The following is a 23995-nucleotide window of genomic DNA, read 5'->3' as shown; positions in this document are numbered from 1 at the left end:
CAGTAAAGGATGAAATTGAGCAGGAACGAAGTGCTTTTTGTGCATCGATTTATTTCTCCCCAGCTCAGAGCGAAGACGTGTGTGTTTTTGGTAGGGTAGGTGTTTGGATGGGGGTGAGATAGATAAAGCGTACGAATGTGAATAGGATGCCTGTGGGTTTTTAAAAGGAAAGCTTTCTTTTTTTTTATTTATTTTTTTATTTTTTTTTACAATTTTTAAGTGGTATTATTTCTGTTCAGAATACAAGTGAATGTCCGAAGAGATTGAAATATAGATTTTTCTTACATTCTGTTCTAACAGTGCTCATTGTAAATGGCTGTGCATTCCAGCAATTTTCTGTACATAAACCTCAACCACAAGCGACATATCAAAGCCTTTATTTAAATCACAATTCCAGAAATATAACAGCAATAAAAAGGCCTCTTTGTGCCAAATCGGATGCTTCTTTATTGCAACCCTAAATTGACTTGCACCACCATCTGTGAACGACTGTGGCAATCGTGCTGTATAACTGGATGTTCCTATGGTGACAGGTGTGTGATTGACGTGCAGCGATGAACCTTGTGGCAGCTCGACGGCTGCGCAGCCCCAAGGTTGCCATAGCAATGAAAGATGTCTTTCCCACTTTCCTCTGATGATGGGGAGACGGACCAAGGAGACGTCCTGCCGTGTTTTTAAGGAGTCTCCCATTTGGGGTTTTTGGGTTCTTGGCAGACGTGAGTGGTTTCTCATTTCACGTTTGGGGACAACCATCTGTCTTCAGCCCCCTCAGTTTTCCTGGTCCTGTTATTCTCGCACCTCATACACAATTTATAAACAAACCCCCCCACTTGCCTTCAGAATGTGCTACCAGGACTTCTGACCTTCATCTCAACAGATCCATGTTCTCACCGGTCCTTCAGGAGTTATCTGTTGGAATGAAAATCTTGTACAACCTCATGCTGTACACCTACACACACACAGACAACCACACACACATAGTAGTGCTGAGTGGTGTTAAAGTTGAGCGCAGCTTCTCGAAAACACCAGTAAACCTGCAGTATAGGACAATCTCAGGGTAGCACAAGCCTGAGGACTCTGGATGGAGAGGAGGAAGCAGTAGCGCCGGGCCACTGCGGGTGGATTGTCTTTAGCTGAATGCCAATTATGCAGGCAGGCCAGGTTCTCGGCTACAAAAAAGCCCCAGATGCATTGCTATGCAGACCCCGTTCCCTTTCAAAGCACAGAGAATCCACAGCTGAGAGTAATAGAGAGTAAGAGAGAGAGATACAGGGAAAGAAGGAAATAGCTACTGCACTGCGCTACATGAACAACACGCTGCCGTTTGTTTTGATTAAAACTGACGCCCAAAGCTCAAATCAGTTGTGTTTTCTCCCCTCCTAACCATTATATCTCTATGCTGGAGTACTTTTTACAGACTGTTGCATTGGCACATTAAACATGCTGTTTGTTATTTTAGCTCAGAATGTTTCTGCTCCTCAGGGGGTTAGCTTATCTGTCATGCAGTTTAGCTCTCGGGTAATAAACATAAAAGCAAGAGATATTTCATATTTAATACGTTTACCTAGAGCAGGATGCTTTCACTGTCTAGCAAACATAATAATGTATAATCCAGTGTATACAGTGCAGTTGTTTAACAGTGTGAAATGTAGTGAGTTAGCATGTTTTTAGTCAATGATACAGGATTTAGCCTGATTAGTCTGATTCCATACTATATATAAAATGTCCATTAGTTAACTTTAATCAATAGCCATAGGCCAAAAAAAGAGATTTTGCATTTGGTTATGTTGTGTAGTAGCATTTCATGTTAGCATGTTTTACTAACCCCAACATGAGACAGATGAGGTTTGAAAACTAAAGTAATAATAAATGCATTTCTGTCCAATCAATACTTTAAAAAAAAAAACGTATCCGTTTATTAATCTGACTGGTAAATAAAATGTAAAGTCTGTAAAGAGTGTACTGTTCCCAGTAAGCTACATAAAATATACATTTGCATGAGGGTCTGCTAGACAACCAGGAGGTTGCTCCTGTTTAAAAGAAAACGGAGTTGCTAAACTACAGACAGTTGTTTTTTTATAACCTTGAACCGGTTTTGTTACAGTAATTATTTTCTAATTCATGTTTTGATCTACTGAAATGATGTGCAGGGTCTTCATCTAGTTGACCACTGCTGACTGATCTCTGTGAAAGACACTGGTCAGGGTTTATCACAACAGTTAACCCCTTGGATAAATTGCTAGGTCCAGACTGCACTTCCATATCCATATTCCTTTCCTATTCGTTTTGCTCCCGCTACTAAATAATTCATAATAGGGCTTTAAGGGGTTAAACTGCTGCAATAATGCAGTTGCATGCATTTTGGGCAGCAAGTACATGGGTAACCACAAGTTAAAGGACATTTCCCTTTCACGAAATGTGAAAATGTAGAAACTTACACTTTTCTTTTTTTTTTTCTAAAGTAAATATTAGGACAGTCGAGCGGAAATGTATAAATTATGTAGCAGTTAGAATGTAACCACAATCCATCTCTGCCAGTGGACAGTATGCAGTGGCCAGCAAAAGACTCCACTTTTGGCAATCTTGCTCAGACACCGCGAGCATAGCCAGACATCAATTAATGATTGTCACCAACTTTGGGGGGTGATATTTGTCGTCATTTTTAAATACTGTATTGGTGTCTCATCATAACATATAGTAAATATCCTTTCCCGAACCCAGGCATAAGTCTGAGTAGAAAAATTCACTGATGCACATCAGAATACATTCATAATGCTCAAAACGGGATCAGGAGGACCATCCTATACTAGGAGACACCTTTATATGACCACTGAGAAAACTGCACACCTTGCACACATTACTAGCAGTACTAGAAGTAGCAAAAGCAGTCCTATAATGACCCTAATTACACAAGTTGGCCATGGTTTGCCTCATCTCATGAGAGAGGAAGAAAGCTCTGTTAATAAAGGAGCTATTGCAACATAAAAGTTTCACAAGGGAGCATTCCATGGGATAATAGACAACATAAGAATAATGCAGCATAAAATCAACAATAAAACCCAACAGCACTAAACAGTTACAGAGGGTAGAATTAGGCTAAAAAAAAGGGTAAAATGAGCCTGATTTTCTTGCATGAGACTGCTGCTCCACATTGCATGAGACTGCTTTGTAAATGGCGTTAGAGTAATCAATAATGAGATCTGCATAAGAAATAATCAGAAATGTGTTATTTAGAATAGAAAAATAAACTTTACAACGCTAATAGCTTCTTTGGTTTGTCTCTGTGGGAATGCCCTTAAGGATTCTGTTTATAACAATTTTCTCTTCCAGGAATGGTTTCAAACAGGAGAACCCTTTTAAAAGCTAGAACTATTCCCGATCGAAACAATCCCCGGACAAATCATACTCGCTTGAAAAGAAAAGGGACATTAGGTCCAGAAAGGATCTTTGTACATCCCTCTGGGTGCCAGTGTTTATCTTAAGCAAGATAATTCTCTCTCTCTTTCTCATCAAAGCTCTGAGTTTCTTCAGCCTTATCTTGACCATTGTTAGTGCTTAGACAAACTTTACCTGTCACTGGCCAGACAAAAGTGACCGCATTCCACCAGAATGAGGTACTGATACCAGCAGGTATCACAGCTGCAGTAACTCAAGTCACAGCAGAACAAGTCTTCGGTATGCAAACACTGATAACGGCTACCCCGTTCATGGTGGGAGTAGAGTACACTTCTCAGGGGTTATGGTGGGAATCTTAACAAGCAAGGACTCCAAAAGCAGGCTTTAGCCGCTGATGTATTTTCAAGTGCTGCAACACTCAACAAATACTCGGCCATGCAGGCAGATTGGATGGATTCATGACCACATATGAGCAAGAGACCAGAAAGTAGTCATATTTTTACGTCCTTAAAGACTCTGGCCACAAGGGCTAAATAACCCAACTGGGGTTATGAAGTTGATTTGTTATGGGCATTGACAGGAGCAAAGGTACTAAGGGCTTTAGATATGTTCTTTGAATGATTGAAGGTTAAACCTTTCTAATATACTGTAGAAACTGGCTTTTTTTGTATGTCGCTCTGGACAAGAGCGTCTGTTAAATGCTGTAAATGGAAGCATGACTAATGAAAAGCTATTTTATTTTTAATTGTGTCTGTAAATTTCAAAAGCAGCAAATCCGGGATGTGGCTGAGGACTGGAATGCAAACAACTGTGGACAAGCTCTGGTGGTGTCTTTTCAACATTTGTTTCATGGTTAATGTTCTCAAAAGTGTCTTAAATTATACACCCTACATTCCCATCAAGCACCTGAGAGGATTCTTTGGCTTATTCCTGTGGAGAAACCTTTAAAGTTTCTATGTAGAAGCTTTCAAGTGGATAAGACTCAAAATTTTAACCCTGTTATCCATCCGGAGTTCCTCTGAGTCCTACTCTGAGTCAGTAAGTTTCTCTGAGAAACTACTTACTAAAAACTCTTTTAGTCCACCCTGCTATAGACTGGTTTTTCAGGGTATGATCTTTCCTTGTGGACAAAGTCGGCAGGGGAAGGCAATGGAGCTACAAAACCTATACCAGAGTGGTGAAGTGCTTACTAAAAGAGTTAGAAAAAATACTACCGTATGTCAAAAGTTGTCCAGAGTAGTGTGTTGCCATTCGATTTGGAACTAAGATTTGTTTGGTTTGTCCAACAATTACAGTGGTATTGCACCATGCGCCTTCATTGCTGCAACAACTAATCAACGTGACAAATAAAAAGCAGCGAAAAATGTGTAGCAGCCATCTTGTGAGCGCGTGGATGAAATCAAATATAACGCTGACACTAATCTTTGCACTGGGGAATATTTTTTTGCCATTGTGGGAGCCTGGGACAAAGTGTTCGAAAGAGCTTAAATCCAAATTTTTGCCAAACCTGTCAACTTTCACAGCCATTGTGATGAACGTCATGCATTTTCCAAAGTGCCATTTATAGTCAAACATAAAATATACTCAGACATCTGTTTTCTGGATTACAGCTAAATCACTTTTATTCCCCTCACCGAATTCACGCGGTGCATTTTCAATGAGAGATTTTTCTCAAGCCTCGCCTTGCTCTAATCTGTCTCCATCTATATTCATCCGTACTTCAGTTGCTTCCCGTGTTTCATCTTCCCTCTGGCGTGTGTCTCTCGTGTCTGCTGCTCAGAGAGGTGTGCCCGGTTGGAGGAATGAGGCGGAGAGGTGAGACAGAGCGATGGCTGTTAGCTGTCCAATTTTACGCCTGGCTACTCTTCCTTTGTTTTGTGTTTCTCGTCGCATTTAAAAAAAATGCTCGATCAGTGGTACATTTGAGGTGAGAGAGAAAAGAATGAGATTTCTGAAATGCTGCACCACAATAGCTTAATTTAAAAAAAAAAAAACTTTTACCTAATGGGTGTGTGTAAGTGTGTGTTTTAAAGAAACTCCACCCTGAATATTTATTTTACAAAGAAATTCTGCACCAGTGGAAATCCATTTGTAGTTAAAGATAGCGATGCAGCAGCACTTTAGTTTTTTTTTTTTTTTTTTCCCCCAAATTGCTGACCTCTTTATAAGCTCACAATCAGGTCAGGATACAATACAGGCTGATATTTCCAAAAACACCATTATACTAGTTAACTTGTAGATTAGTCTTGGCTGAACTAAGTGTCTGGGGCAACTGTGTGTGTGTGTGTGTGTGTGTGTGTGTGTGTGTGTGTGTGTGTGTGTGTGTGTGTGTGTAAATATATATATATATATATATATATATATATATATATATATATATATATATATATATATTTAAAAAATGGTAATGGTAAAGAATCTATAGCGTTAGCTATGAACAATCTTGTAAATTTCACATATTGAGGGAGTGAATGAATGAAGGATTAAAGGAATTAAGACATTTCAGGATGCTGAAATAAGTAGACCAGTCAAGTAGATCATCAAATTTTTAGAAATGTAAATATTAAATGTAAAACACACACTCGTACACATCTGTATTACCCCAATGGTGTCTAACAAATGTAAACTATTTAATTACATTTTTCCATTTATTTTATTTTATTCAAACAATTTCATTTATGTTCATTTAATTGATTACTCGATGTAATCAACATAAAAAAGTGTATTGCATTCATTTGATTTATTCTATTCAATTTTTTTTATAAAATAATATTATATTAATATAATATTTATTATTTAACCAAGCAGGCATTTTATAAACAATTTAAAAAATGTTAAGGGTTTAAATGTTGATGATAACAAATGTTAATAATGATAAACTGCGTTAATAAATAACGACAAGCAATTTTATGTTTTGCATTTCTTTTCCTCTAATCATATTGGAATGAGGTACGGTACTGTACCGTAACGTAATTTTGTGTGTGAGATATATATATATATATATATATATATATATATATATATATATATATATATATATATATATATATATATCTCACACACACACACACACACACACACACACACACACAGGTAGACCCTGACTTATGATGAAAATGTGTTCTGATAACCCCATAATTTAGCAAAACAGTACAATTTATAGTACCATACTGTATTGACTATACAGTATATATGTATATATACAGTATATATACAGTACTATACTATACTATACAGTATATATGCTGCTAAATTTGCCAGCCAGGAAAAAACTATTTACTTTTGTATTTATTATTTTTACAATTCTGTCGTATCACAATAGTCATCGTAAGATCGAAAAATCAAAAGTCGAACCATCCTAACTCGAGGACCATCTGTATATAATAAATAAAGAAGCTCTTTCGCTTGTCTTCGTCAGAGCTAATATCTGTTCATGTCACAACATCACTAAACGCATCATTTTAATATACACATCATTTCAATATACACATTTTTTTATGCGCTTCAACGTGTTCATTTTCCTGTATATAGCAATCCCTGAAGCGTTTTCTTCCTGCGTCTCAGTTTGCACACCTCAAGCAAGTGGCATTTTAATATCGTGCTGCGGGGAGTGTTTAGCTGTTATTTATGAAAAGCAGAATTAGAATGTATGCTGCACAACTTGACCTTTTTGGAAATGTCGTATTGGTGGTAAGACCTCTCCCGTACATGTGTACAATCATCGGCTACATGTCCTCCCGTCCTTCCATGGTCTGAACTCAGCGATGTAACGTAAACTCATGTTTACATTCGGAATCGAACACATCCTGCAGTCGAGGGTCTGCTAGTGCGTGTTTGACCTCGGGTCAGAGCAGTAATGGAGGAATTAAATTACCCATTAGAAGCTCGTTGTGAGCAGGCTCTTGCTCTGGCTCTGGCTCTGTCTAAAACACACACACACACACACACACACACACACAGATCTCTGTGTCTCTATGAAGCTCTATGTCACATTTTGCTTGTGGTATTGAATGAGGGCATTGTTAAAGCACTGGTGCCTCTTTTGACCCCTTCTGGCCCATTTCTAGGGTTCACACACACTTGTCAATTCGTGTCTCCACCACAATCACTCTTGATGCACACCAGAACCCAGTGAGATTATTGGAGAAACACACACACACACACACACACACACACACACACACACACACACACACACACACACACATATATATATATATATATATATATATATATATATATATATATATATATATATATATATATATATACATTATACATTTGTTTTACATCTATACAGCCTCCAGGCTCATTCTCTATTAACAGGGAGTGGAGGGTCAAGGGGTGGTGAAGGTTACTGAAAACGATTTCTCAATTATATATATATTTTTCCAGGATCTGCCTTTCTACCTCTAATTTAATTTAAAAATTTTTTTTATTTATCTTATTATCTCTCCAATTTCCACACTACTCTGAAGCAGTTTGATAACATTTCAAGAGCTCTTTGGATAACTCAAAATTGTTGGATTATTTTTTCTTTCTTTCAAATGATCTCTTGATAACTAGAAAGAAACAAAAATCATCGGCCACGGTTCACTTCCTGCTATCTGCCATCAGCTGCAAGCTGAACAGGAATTTGTCGAGTCTGTATACTCCTTTCTCTCTGCCTATGAAAAGCTCTTTGTCCGTGTCGCAGCTCAAACCTGCATTGTGCACGAACTTAACAGGGATGCTGACCTCGATAGGTGGATGTCCTTGACTGCAAATATTTCTGATTATGCACAGCTCATGGGTGACTCGAATCTTTTTTGTAATTTATAGAGGGTAGGAAGGGATCTGACTGATTGAAAATGCAGGCCATATTCACGTTACCTTTTTAATATATATATATATATATATATATATATATATATATATATATATATATATATATATATTTTCCACCCTGAAACCATTAGACGTCACCTGCACAATTTTCTCCTCCGCTGCGTTTTGGATGTAACTGCAAGGCAGGGAGTAAGAGGAGACACACTTCATAGAGAGAGAGAGAGAGAGTGAGAGAAGTGTCATTATGATAATGCCTGGCTTCAGTACACACACACACACACACACACAATTATGATGGAGTGCAGAAATAATTTAAAAGATACTTCACACACGAATTGCTGGTCTTTCAAAAATAGCTTCACATATTAAGGTGCAGTTTACACACACACACATTAAAAGGTGTCGTTGCTGGGCTGGGTTATCGATCGTCTAAATCACTCAGCACTCTATGGTGCGAACGCTACAGTTTGTGTGTGTTTATATGGTTTCTTTTTCCCTACTATAGATTTGTGCTGCCATAGATTTGTGCCAACAATCTATTTAAATTCCTCATTGCTCTATTCATTCCTTTTCTTGCACACATACTTATTTTATATCTCTTTATTACCTTTTCTCCACCCCCCCCCACCCCCCCAAAATCCCCTAATAAGGCTAATTAAAGCAGGAGATGCAGCAGAAGTTTTGCAAGAATGTGAAACAGACCTCCAACTCCAAATCTGAATACATTATCGCTGAATTTTCCCCAGGCTTAGCCAGCTAGCATCTGTTTAATTGAACCCTGTAACATTTAACACTGGTATAATTTGACCACTTTGTGTAGCCTCACGCCTAGCCTCTACCTCTGACACACACACACACACACACACACACACACACACACACACACACACACACACACACACAGAGAGAGACGTGTGTGGGAAAAAAAAGCACACGCACACATATATTCTATACATGCATTGACACACACACAATCGGTTCAACTCCATTTTTTAGAGTTCTTTTCTGCTTCATTGGTTTCTGACACTGACATTGGTTTCTTGGTATCTGTGTCACTACTTTGCACTCCCGCTTTTGTTGAGAGATTATGGACAGGTAACGTTGTCATTTTCTCTCTTCATACAGTACGAGAATGAAAACGACTCTGGGTGATGGGGTTTTAATTGAAGCTCGCCCAGAATCAATCCAGCTGGATGGGTGGCTTTATGACTTTATGTTGTTACCGTTCCATACGCGCCCTCTCGTACTTGCGGGCTGATAAAAGTCGTGACCTGTAACGTGACGGAAAATAACTGTGCCCTCGCTTAGACAAAACAGCACGTTCCCAGACAAAATACAACATTTTTTCCTCAATGTTTAATATTAGTCAGATAAGCGATCTGTCAGCGTTCCTTTTAATTTGATTTACTCTTCCATTGACTGAGTGACGATTTCCTCTAAAATTCTTGACCTGTTTTTGGTGTTCCTAATAATACAATAGAGTTGTATGAAATCGAGCTGACCCAGTATTCCATCAAGCTTGGTGAACACAGATTTGGCCATACGAAATCATTGGATTAGACTTTATTTGTCACATATGCATTGCAGCACAGTAAAATTCTTTCTTCACTTGCTCGGAAGCTGGGGTCAGAGCGCAGGTCCAGCCACGAACCCCCTGGAGCACAGAGGGTTAAGGGCCTTTTTCAAGGGCCCAAGAGTGGCTGCTTGGCAATAGGCTTGAACCCTGACCTTCTGATCAGTAACCCAGAGCCTTAACGCAACCACTGAGCTACCAATCTCAAGTTCAGGCTCTTGGGACAATATTATGGGTCTGTACTTTTTCATTCATAATAATTATAATTTTTTCGTTAAAAAAAACAGAATAAGAGACAACAGGACAAATGTTTCAATGAAGTGCACTTTAATTCATTCAAAATCGAAGTATTTCCTGAACTACCCTCATCATACTATCATACTAATGAACTTTCATGGATGATATGCACCTGTTCGAGTCTTCTAAATATAATGTAATGCAAAAGCCATCATACGTCTTTTTTTTTACCAAAAACACTAACCAGATGTGTATAATATCTTTTTATGTGAGAAATAAAGATGTTCCACCACACACTTTCTTAGAAAAGGGAATTGTTTAGTAGCTGAGTCACCTCTTACGCTGTAATATATATCCCTGTTTGTTTCTAGCTTGCCATACGTTATTACATTATATTCGATATCATTTCTTTAGCCTTGTCAATTAGTTTTTACGGGCAACCCAAGCACAGGTCTGGGCAGCACATTAAAGCTTTCTCTTGCCAGGAGGGTGAGTTAATTACTTTATGATCTGTCCACTCCTGCAGTGTTGTGTTGTGTTTGGGCGTGAAGTACAAGTGTAGCCTCAGCTTGATGATTCGGTTATCGTCAAATGGAGTAATTTGTTGACCGGGTAGCTTGTGTACATGAGCTAGAGGTGTAAGTACATTTGCTAGATAAGCTTATTATAAGTTGTGATAGTATTATTATTATTATTATCATTAAAAGTACAAATTAGAAAAAGAACAGACTATGTAAGAAAGGAGTTAATGGTGCTTTTATACTGGACGTATGTAGTTTACACAACAGTGAGTTTAGCACATAGGGTTGAGGGCCTTTCTCAAGGGCCCCAAAAGTGCCAGCTTGGCGAAACCAGGGCATTAACCCCTGACTGGCCAAGCCAGTGCCTTAACCACTGAGCTTCAACCTCCCCCAATGTGATTTATTGTCAGCTAATGTATTCTTGTTGCAAATATGTAAGTATTAAGTTCAATCCACTAGTAAAAGATTGTTGCAGTACAATATTCAGGGGCCAACATATCTGCTAGGTTTTTTTTTTTATTTTTTATTTTTTTTTACGTATGACTGACCATAATCATGCAGCCATGGCCAGTATTTGTTCCTTTGCATACAAATTTGTTTGAGTCCATGTGTATACGTGGGAATGGCGAATACACTCGTGCCTGTACATTGCATACATCCTCTGTCACCCTGGTCCCAATTTCCTTACATTAGAAGTAATGTGACGTTAAAGGCGAACAGGATGTATAGAACTCTGATGGAGGAAAAAGACCATGCCTTTACATGCGATCAGACAACGCATTCCCGGTCATTGTTGCGAACTGAGAACGTGCACCCCTTTACAAGTTCAAATAAAGGAAATGAAAGAATGAATGAACTGTCGGACATTTAAACCATTGCTACCCTTTACCCTTAGCCAAGCATTTCCTGCAACACATACATGACACTAAAGGGCTTGCCCTGGTCTGCAAGCTTGGCTTTGTTTAAACAAGCGCTGTGTAATTAACTCCATGCAGAGTTCAACTTTCATTTAACCCTTAGAAACAGAGACGAAACCTAGGCGGGATGCTGGGGGCACATGTCTCCGACGAAAAGCAGAAACTTAACTTATGCCGGGGCGCCAGGGATGCATGTCTCTAAGAATAAGCATGAACATAACTTACGCTTGGGTTGTGCAAACACACGTCTCTATCACCTAGTTAACAAAAAAAGGGGGAGGGTTAAAAGTGTAGTTAATATATATATATATATATATATATATATATATATATATATATATATATATATATATATATACTGAATATATACTTATGTTACAAACTGAGTGGAATGCTTTATATTACGTATTCAAATATCACTATAATATGCGTAAGAAAGTTATTTTTAACAGCCGTAGTTCAATCCAAAAAATGACTATATGTGTGGAATTTCGAATGTTCAGCAGGTACTCCAGCGTCCTACCATCTTCTAAAACCGTGGCAGGACATGGACTATCTATGCTATATTGTCTCTAGCGCGTAGGCTGTATTCCCACCACGCACCCAGTGTTCCGGTGAAAGGCTCCAGCTCTATCACTCCTTTGACCAAGATAAAGCAGGTACTAAGATGAATGAGTGAATGTATTCATTAACAAAAAATGACATATGCAAATAGAACATGAGTCTTCGGATTGTAGATGTCATTATAATGTCCAGTTTATCAATGCATCAGATCATGCTCATTAGTTCTCTTTCCTTTTTCCTCTTAACGGCTCCCTGTGGATGATATAATTGAACTGAAGATGATGTTAAGCATATTTTTATTTTAAGACATCCAAAGCATTTGTCATTCTGGGATTGTGGGTGCTTTTGAAAAAAGCTGGTGTAGGTTTATACTTCAGAAGCGTATTCCACATTGGATTTTGAAAATGCATTTTTTTGGTCTTTTAAAAAAAAAAAAAAAAGTTTTACAGGATCCAAACATAGCTCCACCCACTCTTACCCATTATTTGTATCATTCCCTTGCAGTTTCAGACACAAAGAAATGTCTAACGAAACTCTAATCAGTCTAGAAAGTTGTGTTCAGAATTAAAATGGATGAAAAGAAAAGAAACTTGTTTTTTTACACTCACCTCCGGTGTTCTAAACTTCAATAAATACATTTGTATTCGCAAATTGACAGGGATGAGGATTATTTTTTTAGTTTGAATTAAAATGGAAAACTGAAAAACCCCTAATGCAAATTGTTACATTAGTTTAGATTTGACAGATATAATTTTGAAAATGTTTAAAATTTTAACAAGTATAATTAAACTAAACCTTATATTAAACATGTTTACTTTATTTCAAGGACCAATTAGGCACAGCTAGGGTTATCATAAATGTTTGTTTTTTGAGCATTGATATGCCAATAATGAGGAAGAAGGCCAAATTGATCGCCACAGCAATGAAACAATTATAAAGATCGAAATTAGTCAAATGTCTTCAAATAGGCTCAGTATGTGTATGTTGTATATTTATTTCATAGCGGTCCAAAGTACAAACCTTCTACTGCATCTCTATATATTTCAAATTTGATAATGTTCAAAGTATTTTCTGAACAACTTATAAAGTCCAAAGAAAACCAGTTCCATGAAGATATGGTGTACATGGATTAGAGTGGAAGATCTTGAGTGGCCTGCTATAGAGCTCTGAACTCAAACCTATTAAACACATTTGGGATGAATGTGAACGCTGACTGCACCCCAGGCCTCTTCACATCACCTACATCAGTACCTGACATCACTAACACCGTTATGGGTGAATGAGCACAAATCTCTAGAAGTACACTCCAAAATCTATTGGAACATCATCTCAAAAGAATGGAGGTTATTATAACAGCAACTCTTCTTTTGTGGCATGGTATTTGTTGAATCTACTAATGTTTATAATGAAGCTGCTAATATTATGGCTAGTGGTTTGGAATTTTCCACATTAGATCCGTTCTTTGGCCCCTCTTGCTCTCCCGTGCTTCGGAGCTACAGACGGCCATTTTGGCACGAGGCGGTTTTCAGTAATCAGGTCACGGCCTGTTTGATGAGGAAGACAATGCTCCAGTTCCAGTAACGTTCCCAGCACATTTTACGCCTGTCGGCGCACAAACTGCTAAATCTTGATGTGACAGGATGGTGTGGTGACCTGCATGTGTGTGCTGTGTGTTGGTCCACGCCCAGGACACAGCCTTTCAACCAGAATTAACACAGTGTGCCCGGATGAATGCTGTACTCATATCAGCTCGCGTTAGCATCCGTGTTAAGCAGCACCAGTCCACGGAGGCATTAGCGAGAAAGGAGACCATAAATAATTCAGTTGTCTGATTGGTCCATTTAAAGATACTTAGAACAGATGAGTGGAGAGGTGTTAACTACACACTGGGGGATTTACTGTCTCAATGAGTGAGTGTGTGTGTGTGTGAATGTATTTTAGAATTCATACTCGGATGAGATAGAGATCACCTAATTGTGGTTCTGTTCATCTGAATTGCTACAATAAGTTTGCTGGCCAAAATCTCAGTCCCTTATCAGCTGGCAAGCTCAGTGTTAGTCGACCATTTTTTAGGAAGCTGCTATACTTGAGAGTGGAGCTTTGGCAGTCAAAGGATTCTTAATTGAAAATGTGATTAATGTTGCAACACTGAGACTGGAATGAGATGGTGCTGCTTGCTGTAGTGTCAAAAGTGCAAGAATTGTGTCATGTTTTTGGAGCTTGTGTTTCAGCGTTAGATTTATGGGAATTTCCTCCCAATGTTATTTTCAAAGCAAAAAAAAAGTAGTATGAGATTTGACCTGGGCCTTGTACATGGACCACTGAGTTAGCATTGTTGATTGTTGCTTTGACATCTCAAAATGTCTCTTTTTTTATTTGAAAAAAGTACATAAGCTCAAAGCAGGTTTATTAAATCACACTTAAATAATTTGTTTGTACACAATTTATATTGTGGCCAAGGAATATTTGTTTTCATTTTATTTATTTGAGAAGTCACAACTATTGCAATATCATGAATATCTGCTTTTTGAAAATGTAACTACACAGGATAAAATACCATGAACGCAGTTATACGTAGGCAATATTTCTGTATATAAAATTATGGTAAATCAAATTATAAACCAAGACTAATATCTAGACCTATCTAGTAAGAGCAACACTGTTCCAGTTATACCAAAGTAGATTCCTAACATTTTATTTTGTTAAAAGAATGGCAATATACTTTTAAATTCATGTATATTTAATATCAATTATGAGTTTTTTATATAAAAAAACAAGTTTTTTTTTAAAAAGCTTCCATAATATACAGTGCAGAATATAGACATTCCAAACAACAAATGAGTGTTTAATTATCTTCGACTCTATCAAGTTAAATTTATTAAATTAAGTTAAATTTCTAAATGTGTTATGCATAATCTAATGATTTTCTTCGAGGTTCTAAATTCTTTCTTAATGCTTTTTTTTCTATTAAACCTTTTTTCAAGCTTACCCTTAATCTTTTTAACATGCTTGTAATCCTGTTTTAGAAATGGGCAGGTTTAATAAAAAAAATAATTTTCCCTATCAAGCTCATCTCTCTTTTTCTTGCTCCCAGACTTTAAATAAACGAATAACGAGCTGGTTGATATTATTATATAATAAATAGTGAATAATATTTTATATATATATATATATATATATATATATATATATATATATATATATATATATATATATATATATAAAATTATTTAAAAGTTTTAATCTTTTTTTTTTGTTTGTTTTGGATGGATGAGGGTGAATGTGTATACCTTCATTAAACTGACTTGCATAGAAGAGTTTCTGTTAAGTCTTTTTAAATAAAATAATAAATATATACTATAGTAGATCACAGCATTTTGTAAATTTGAAGCAACCCATCATGCTTTTTTTTATCCTGCCATAGTAACATTAAATATTGTGAACGATCCATGAGAAAGTGAGTTTCTGTTATTACTTATGTTACACTAACTATGAACAGATGTTCCATCTAAAAGTTAATAAGACAAAATGTGCAGCTTGTCACTGATTAATTCCAGCGTTCTCCATTCTTCTCCAACTATTTGACACAGTTCTTCTATGAACAATGTGTGACCAATGATATCCAAGAATTCATTATGAGAAATTCAGGATGTTTTCGCTTACTTCTCATTTCCGTTATTAGAAAGTCACCTTTAAACCTCAACCTACAAACCTTTTCTGTATTTTTGGTGCAAAATTGTGCTAAAAACATTTTCAAATACACTTTACTCCATTCCTTAATAACTTCTAAATTGTAATTTAGCAAGGCTGATATCTTTGAAATGAAACTGAAAGCTCTGCATGTGGAGTCGTAGTCGTTTAACAAAACCGGCTAATAAGTGTGACCATGGCGCTGGTCGTCTGTATAGAAACCCCAGCTTCAACTGTGTGCCTAAAGCAGCCCATTCATCATCCATCATGACTGCAGCTACAACGGATTTCGTCTTTGAATAATAAATCATGAGTGATGTGGATTCTGGACAGCCCGTCTGGCTTCAGCTAGACCCAGCTAGCTAAAAGAAATGAAGTAAGATGGATGTGCGGGTGCCATGCGACTGAAATCTCTTGTGGAGAGTTCTATTTTGTTGCGTACGTTTTGCTAACGCAGATGATTTGGTTAAACTGTTTGCTGCCAGAGAACATTTGGAAAGTTGTGAAGTTTCTGAAAGAAAGAATTGAAGACTCAATTGAGCATCTGTGAACAATTATATCGAGAAGAAAGGGTTAATTACAAATGACGCACTGTTGCAAGGTTGCAGAAGTCTTGGCTCATATTTAGCACTAACCTGAGAGCATAGTTCATTGTTTCTTCACTTGGACTGTGCATGTGTGTGTGAGTGATAGAGAAAGAGAAGGCACAGGGCTGCTACAGGCTTTGTGCCTCAGAGTAAGCTAGTGCAGGCACACTAGCGACACAACATTCTGCCTCCGCTTAGCTGATGTAACTCAGCGGAAATCCGCTCCCCCTCCCCTCCCGCAATTAGCTTATGCCTCTGTGCACCAGGCTCAGCTGTAAAACACACCGCTGTCATTATGCCATGCAAATTTTGGCAGGTCTTTATGACGAAATAACAGAACATGTTTTGCTCAACTCTCATTTGTAACTCATAACGACGAGTATGCTAAAGAGCTGAGTTTCAGGTTTCTTAAGTCCTGATTGAGGTGTGCTAGTACAGGAGAAGGCACTTATATAGTTGATAGACAATAGCTCTCATTCAAAAAACCTCTTTATATATGTATGCGTGTACTGACATAAGTTTTGTGTTTGCCGTATGTTTTAGACTTTTCAGAAACACAGTTTTTTGTAGCAAGACTTTCCTAGCTGCCATTTTTTTTTTTTTAGATTTTTTTTTTTTTTTTTATTTAAAAATTTGAGTTGATGTTAAATTAATGTTGTAATTTTTCAATGCTTGAAAGTAAATGAATCACTTGGTTGAATTAGAGGCATTTAAAGGATTTTTTTTCATGAATTTGTAACCTACAGTACCAATGTTTGAAGTCTTCAGTGTACCCAAAGTAGATTCACATTACACTTCTTGGCAGACAGAAATGAAATCCAACATGGCCTTCCATTTTTATAGGCCATCTACCTCAGGTTTCGATGTGTTGTTCAATCTGGGATGCTTTTCAGCTGGGAGGTATTTTAGCATGCAGAATCTGGATGTTCCCCCCCACCACTATTCTGTATACACTGTAAAGATTATTGTCTGTGAAAGTCCCAGGAGATGAAGCACTTTTTGAAATATGTTTGTGTTTAAATTAATATCTCAGAAAGCCAACAATAAATTCCTACACAATTTCACCCCCACTTCCTCCAGAAACCTACTGTTTTAGTTTTATTACCTAATAAGTGATTAATAATTCATGATGTCTGGATCACACCAGTAAATGTTCTGCGATTTCATTTTGCAGCATACAATATATTTATTTGCATGCAAACAGTCTGTCCTGTCAGTCCTGAGTTACGTGACTGTCGATCAGCTGATATAAATCATTATTCTCCTGCAGTTCCAGGAGCTTTGCCTTTTATACTCTAATGAATCTGATTACATGGATGTGAGGAGGCAGAGGCCGGAGCTGTTATTAGATCAGCATGCGCACAGCACAGCTGCAGGACACATGTTTTTATGTATGTTCTGTATTGCGGGTCTTTTTAAAAGGACCGACTTGTCCCACGTCATTGCTGGACTGATATCCCGAAGTGTGGAATCTGTGAAAGAAAAGCTTGAGGCTTCAGTGTGACCTCACTGTTATATTCATTGTGATGAGTGAACAGAAAAGTGTAACTCGCAAACTTGTCAAGTGTAGCCCAGGGCTGACTATTGAAAATAAGGAAATATAGAGGGATTAACAAAGGGAGAGAGATGCGAAGGACTTCGCTGAAAAGCAACCTTGGTAGGAACTGTGCTTAGGGTGCCCATTAGTGTCATCGTACTTTAAACTTTTAGCCTGAAATTTGCTACTACTTGCTAGTTTATTTTTTACCAAAGGATAAATGCCAATGCAGCTACTACAATTTTCTCTGCTAGACTAATGTTATATAAATCGTATTATCATAAATCACAAGGCAAGTTAGCTAAATCATGCTAGAAAGTTGTTATTAGCGGGCATATTAGTAAAAAGTAATTGAGCAATGTATGTTTTCATTTTTTTAAAAGGATAGAATAACTTTGAGCATTCTGAATTCTTAATCTGCAAACACACATTAATATTATTGTCTACAAATTACGAATTTGCATTTGGAGTGACAGGTTGTTCCACCATATGTGGTCCACAACATTCATGGACCTTTTGCCTTCTGGAGAGAATAATAGGAGCTCTTACCCTTAAATTTGCCAACCAATATAAAGAACCTCAAATCTGTTAAACTCCTTGCACTTTACTTTAGCATATTATAAAATAATGACTTTACTTTTATATAAAGATATATAAGATATAAACCGATTTTTAAGTAGAATATTGTGTTTTCAATGTCAATTATTATTCGATATACTTATTGAAAATATTTTGGTTTACTTTTGAAATACTTGAATATACGAATGTACTTTAACGGAATTACACTATTTTTATATTCCAGCAGCCGAATTTGAAAGTCTACATAAAGTTCACTATTCTTTACTTTCGATATACTAAAAGGCTAAATTGATCTAAGTATAATCACATAGTCTTTTTTTTTTTCTATCTATCTATCTATCTATCTATCTATCTATCTATCTATCTATCTATCTATCTATCTATCTATCTATCTATCTATCTATCTATCTATCTATCTATCTATCTATCTATCTATCTATCTATCTATCTATCTATCTATCTATCTATCTATCTAGAATAACTATTGACCCAATAGTAACAGAATTACTATATTTTTCTTTTGGCATATTCAAACGTTAGCATACTTTAGCATGTATTTATGTACAGTATTTTGTTCAATTTTTGATCTAAAATGCTACCTGTTTTATGAGCTGGAACCTAATTAAAATGTACATCATTATGTGTGTATGTGTTTGTCAAGTGACTCTGAGGTGGAAACTTTGTTGTTGCCTCATATATCAATATGCCGCTAAGATCAAATTGTGCTCATTAGCAACCAATCGATTTCACAGTTGGAGAGAATACTGGAAATGTCTCAATGCTTGGCACAAGAAAGAAATCCCGCGCTAACTTCTGTGTGTGTGTGTGTGTGTGTGTGGAAGTGTTTTCAGGTTGATGTGACAAAGATGATGTAAAATAATGGTTTGCATGCATTTGTGTGTGTGTGTGTGTGTGTGTGTGTGCGTATGCATACTTAATTATTTAAGCTTCAGAAGAATTAATTATCATGAAATGGTCCACTTAGTATGGCTGAGGGTCTCATTACTCGCACTGTAATTAAATTCAACCTTTTCATGTTCAGGAAACCTTTGTGAAGTGTGTCTGAGAAGGAAACGAAATATATCCTGCAGTTAGTAAAAAGTCAAAACGACACTGTATCAGATGTGCAAGTACGTCTCAAAAAAAAAGGCAAGAACACAAATGCATGAGATAGGTGAACAGGAGACCCTAACTCTAATGAGAGCAGGGACTCTAGTGGCTTTAAATCTGCCTCTTAAACACTCATTTAACCGGCGCTCTGCCTCATACATTTATTATCACCTGCATATATATGTGCAGACATGGACGTCATCAAAGGCGTCTTACATATACAAGCCATCTGCCACATCTCACATACACTCACAATAACACCTCATCGTAATGACTGCCGTGGTGCGGTATGCAAAGTCTAATGGGGCATTTCAGGGTAAGAGCACAACCGAGCAAGCGAAAATCCTTACCATTATCATCATCATCATCATCGCCATCACTATCACCATCATCTGCAGCATTTTCAACACAACCACATTTTATTAATTTCCACAGTGTTGATGTACGGCAGTTATTTTTCAGCTCACCCTCGACTCCTTTTCTGATCGCTCAGTATGATGAATTAATAAATTGTCCATAATGTCAAGAGCATATACACAAGGTTTGGTTTCTATAGTATATGACAGGTTTCTTCTCATATCCTAGCAATGTCAGGAAGCTGGGGTCAGTTATGATACAGTGCTCCTGGAGTGCTAAGTGTTAAGGGCCTTGTTTAAGGGCTCTAAAGTGGCAGCTCTGCGATAACGGGGCTTAAACCCGCGACCTTTCGATCAATAACCACTGCGCAATCATTTCCCTAGTATGAAGCGTCAATTGATAGCATTAAAAAAAGTTTCGCTTCTCAGATCTCTTGGGATTTTCATATACAAGTTTCTAGGGTTTATGCAAAAATCAAAGCAAAATAAACAAAAAATAAACAGCTACTGAACTGCCACATTGAGAAGACTGCTTTAAGCTGACAGGAAGGCTATGATATTTAAATTGGTTTTCCACAGAGTCTTAAAAAGGCAAAAGAAAAAAGTCTAAAAATAAAATTCTTAAAACGTCTTAAATTCTTAAATAATTTAAAACAGGTCTTAATTTTCCGATGTCAACGTAACGCTACTGCTAATGCTCATTAAAATGCTCCCGCACTAGTCCAGATATCATTCTCTGTATCATAGCTACAAATGAGACTAACATGCAACAGCCAATTAGTTTTCTGTTATCGGCGCGAATCTCTCTTGGATTGTCTCGCGACGTAAACTGGATTAGATTTTTTTGCCAATGTATTTGTGTGTGTGTGTGTGTGTGTGTGTGTGTGTGTGTGTGTGTGTGTGTGTGTGTTTGATGATGTGATATAGGTCTGAAATTTCATTCTTAATGGTTTTAATGTCTTAAATTTGACTTGGTGAAACCTGCAGAAACACTGTTAAAACAGCTGTTGTGTACTAAAGAAATCTATAATTCAAATGACCTTATTCTAAAACAGCATCTCGAAATGCATGAGACAGACATGACATAGTAGTCCAAAATAAAAGTATTCATGATGTTGGGGTTTGTTTTGTGTATAATTTAATTACTTAAATGATACACTTCAGGACATGCTGTTTTTGGAAATTTTCTCCACTTCACATCACAGAAGCACCGATTATGTTTGTACAACAGCAGTTTGTACAACAAATTAATAATTGGCAACTCTAAAAAAAAAAATTATTTATTGCCATCCAATAAAGCAATACGAAATGTGCTAATGCCTCTCTTTTCTCTCTCTGTTCTCCTGCAGGGGATTGTAGGAAGTGGAATTTGGTTTGACCTTGATTGTGCTTGGAAGTTTACACACCTGTAGCACGATAGAAGAACACACACACATATACAAGGTAAGAAGGACATCCTGTTGTTATGCTAAAGCGCTTTTTCATCCACAGCAAAGCTCCCGCCCCTTTCCACAGACAGCATCTCGTCTCTCTGTGATGAATTAGCTGTCAGTGATACTTCATCCCATCTTCACTTTGCCCTCCGAGGTGGTATTGTTCACGTTCATTCATATTTATGAATAATTATATATTCTATAGACAGACAGATGGGAAGCATTGGGATTATATGGCAGTACGACTTTTTCGGTAATTTTAGACCAGAGATCCTCACGATCACGTGCAGACTTGTATCTCCCTACCCAACCTCCCCCCTGCAGTGAGACATTTCTCGCTCAGTAACCCGCGACGATGCGTGTCTTCGCCTGGTAACCACGTGCAGTTTGTGTTTTCCTTTTTTTTTTCCTTCATTCAAATGGTTTCGGCGCAGCCATGCAAAGGAGCAACTGCTCCTGGCCTTGCGTCTCCTTCTTTCTCTCCTTAGTCTGTTTCCTCTCTTTCCTGCATTTGTCATTGTTTTGTCTCTCTTGTGCCCTCATCCAATTTTTCACACCCGAGCAACAGCTGAGTGAATTCAATTATGCAGCTCCCTCGCTGTTCCTCACGTTCCTCCCTGTACTTACACCCAGCACCATAAAGCCTTCGAAAATCAGCGAATACTATGAGGTATGTAATTACATCATGAATTAATTCCATTTAGGGATCAATTATTTTCATTGTATTATTTCCAACAAGAAATCTCTTGTTTTTGCCCAAATATATGAGATGGTTTCAAAACGTTTTGAGACTAGTTCTGTTTACATGACAGTACTTCATTTATGTCTGTTTACACATAAATACCGTACCATAAATTACTGTTACCTTTAAAATAGTCCCCTCACACAGCAATACAGAGCTCCCAGTGTTCCTGCCACGTCTAGAATATGACCTGAAAGTCTTTTTCCAATGTGTGACAAACACCTCCAAATCTGGAGAGTAGGGTAGGTGCGGAAGTGAGATCCTGTGGATCGTTCTCCGCCGATCATCATGCGCAAGTTGCCTAATGGTTTTGATATTTTCGGGGGTTGAGCTCGTTAAAGGTCTTTCAGATCTTTCATTGTTAACGAGTGATGTTCTTTCGCTCTTGAAGTGTGTGCGCCGCTCAAAACACCTCAAACGACTCGTTGCAGAATCGCCGTATGTCAAACGTATGTGATGTGAAACGGCTCTGTGGCACATTTTCCCAGTTTCATGCAGAATTTCATGTTTTCTCTTTGTTCTTTATATATATATATATATATATATATATATATATATATATATATATATATATATATATATATATACACAACTAGAGTTAGCGTGTGGCTACTCACCCCGTACCGCAAATAAGATTTGTTTTGCGCATGCATTAAAACCCTAAAGGATCCATATAGCTAGCGTTAGCTGACAACCAGGAAGTAGCTAGCGGCTAACGCTAGGGCTATGGATTCTTTAGCGTTTTATGTCCAGCTTCAAGAATTTCTCTAAAAAGTTGAAAATCCTGACAATTTCCCATAGCGAGGGAGTGAAGGATTGAAGACATTTGTTAAAGTGTGCTGAAATAAGTGGAACAGTTGAGTAAATCATATCTTTAGAAAATTGTATATTAAAAGTAAAACACGCACCCACACACACACTTGAATACACATCTGTATTACTTAAATAGGGTCTAACAAATGTAAAGTTCAATTTTTCCATTTATTTAATTTTATTTAATCAATTTAATTGATAACACAATTTAATCAAAATAATAAAGTGTATTTATTTGATTTATTCTGTTTAATTTTTATTAAATATTATGAAATATTTTATATATTATTAAACCATGTAGGCATTTAAAAATAAATAAACAAATAAACAAATAAATAAATAAATAAAAAGTTAACTGTTGATGGTCATAAAAAATGCATTTCTTCCCCCAACCATACCGAAATGAAACCTTATTCCAGATGTTCAGCATCAGTACTTTTATTTTACTTTATCTAGGTGACCTTTGACTCAAATATGCACAAATAGGCTTTGCCAACTGATATAAAACAAGAGGGCAGGGCAATTTTGTATACTGTTAGCATAGACATTGTTGAAATAAACTTTTTTGCTCACACAATCCCGAGCAAAATGATCCCTATTAAGTGTAGAAAATTATTGCAATATACCCAAAGTATGTATTGTACAGTTTTGATATAGAATCCTTCACGAAGGATCGATAAAGTGTTTAAAATAATCATCGCGAGCTAGTTAATCTGTTTCGTATCACTTTTACACACGCATTAATCTACGATTATAAATTTCACTTACGGAGACGAGGAAAAATGAAACGCTTGCTTGTCACAGACATAGAATTTATCAGCTTCAATTTATTAGTTCTGCATCCGTGGTGAAAACATTTTTTAAACAAATTGTCTCGGTAAGTAGCGTCGACTCAAATGTCAGCCACCGAGCAGAATTATCCATGTGAAATATGAAAACCTTTGTATATAATTAATTGCTGATATTTAATATTAAGCACCTTTATTCAATAACAAGCTAAGCGATTGTAGGTGGTTCTTCAATAATTGATGACCGTGCTTGGGATTGTGTTTGATTAATGTCTTAATCAATCTTTGAGGTAAATAAATAAAATGAATAAATATACTGAATAAA

The 23995-nt window shown here is 37.0% G+C and overlaps 1 protein-coding gene across 19 annotated transcripts in view; it reads left to right on the top strand.

The window, feature by feature from the left end:
• Positions 1-23995, top strand: part of LOC124381300 (adhesion G protein-coupled receptor L3-like) — a 298169-nt gene that overhangs the window by 22019 nt on the left and 252155 nt on the right. For all 19 annotated transcript variants that reach the window (XM_046842786.1, XM_046842803.1, XM_046842805.1 and 16 more), the window contains exon 2: positions 21244-21337. The gene's annotated coding sequence lies outside the window, so the exon portion shown is untranslated. The remainder of the gene's footprint in view (positions 1-21243; positions 21338-23995) is intronic.

This window comes from Silurus meridionalis, chromosome 28 (genome assembly GCF_014805685.1).
Source record: "Silurus meridionalis isolate SWU-2019-XX chromosome 28, ASM1480568v1, whole genome shotgun sequence".
NCBI lineage: Eukaryota > Metazoa > Chordata > Actinopteri > Siluriformes > Siluridae > Silurus > Silurus meridionalis.
The sequence above is the reverse complement of the archived record's forward strand: the minus strand, read 5'-3'. Positions and strand labels throughout refer to the sequence as shown.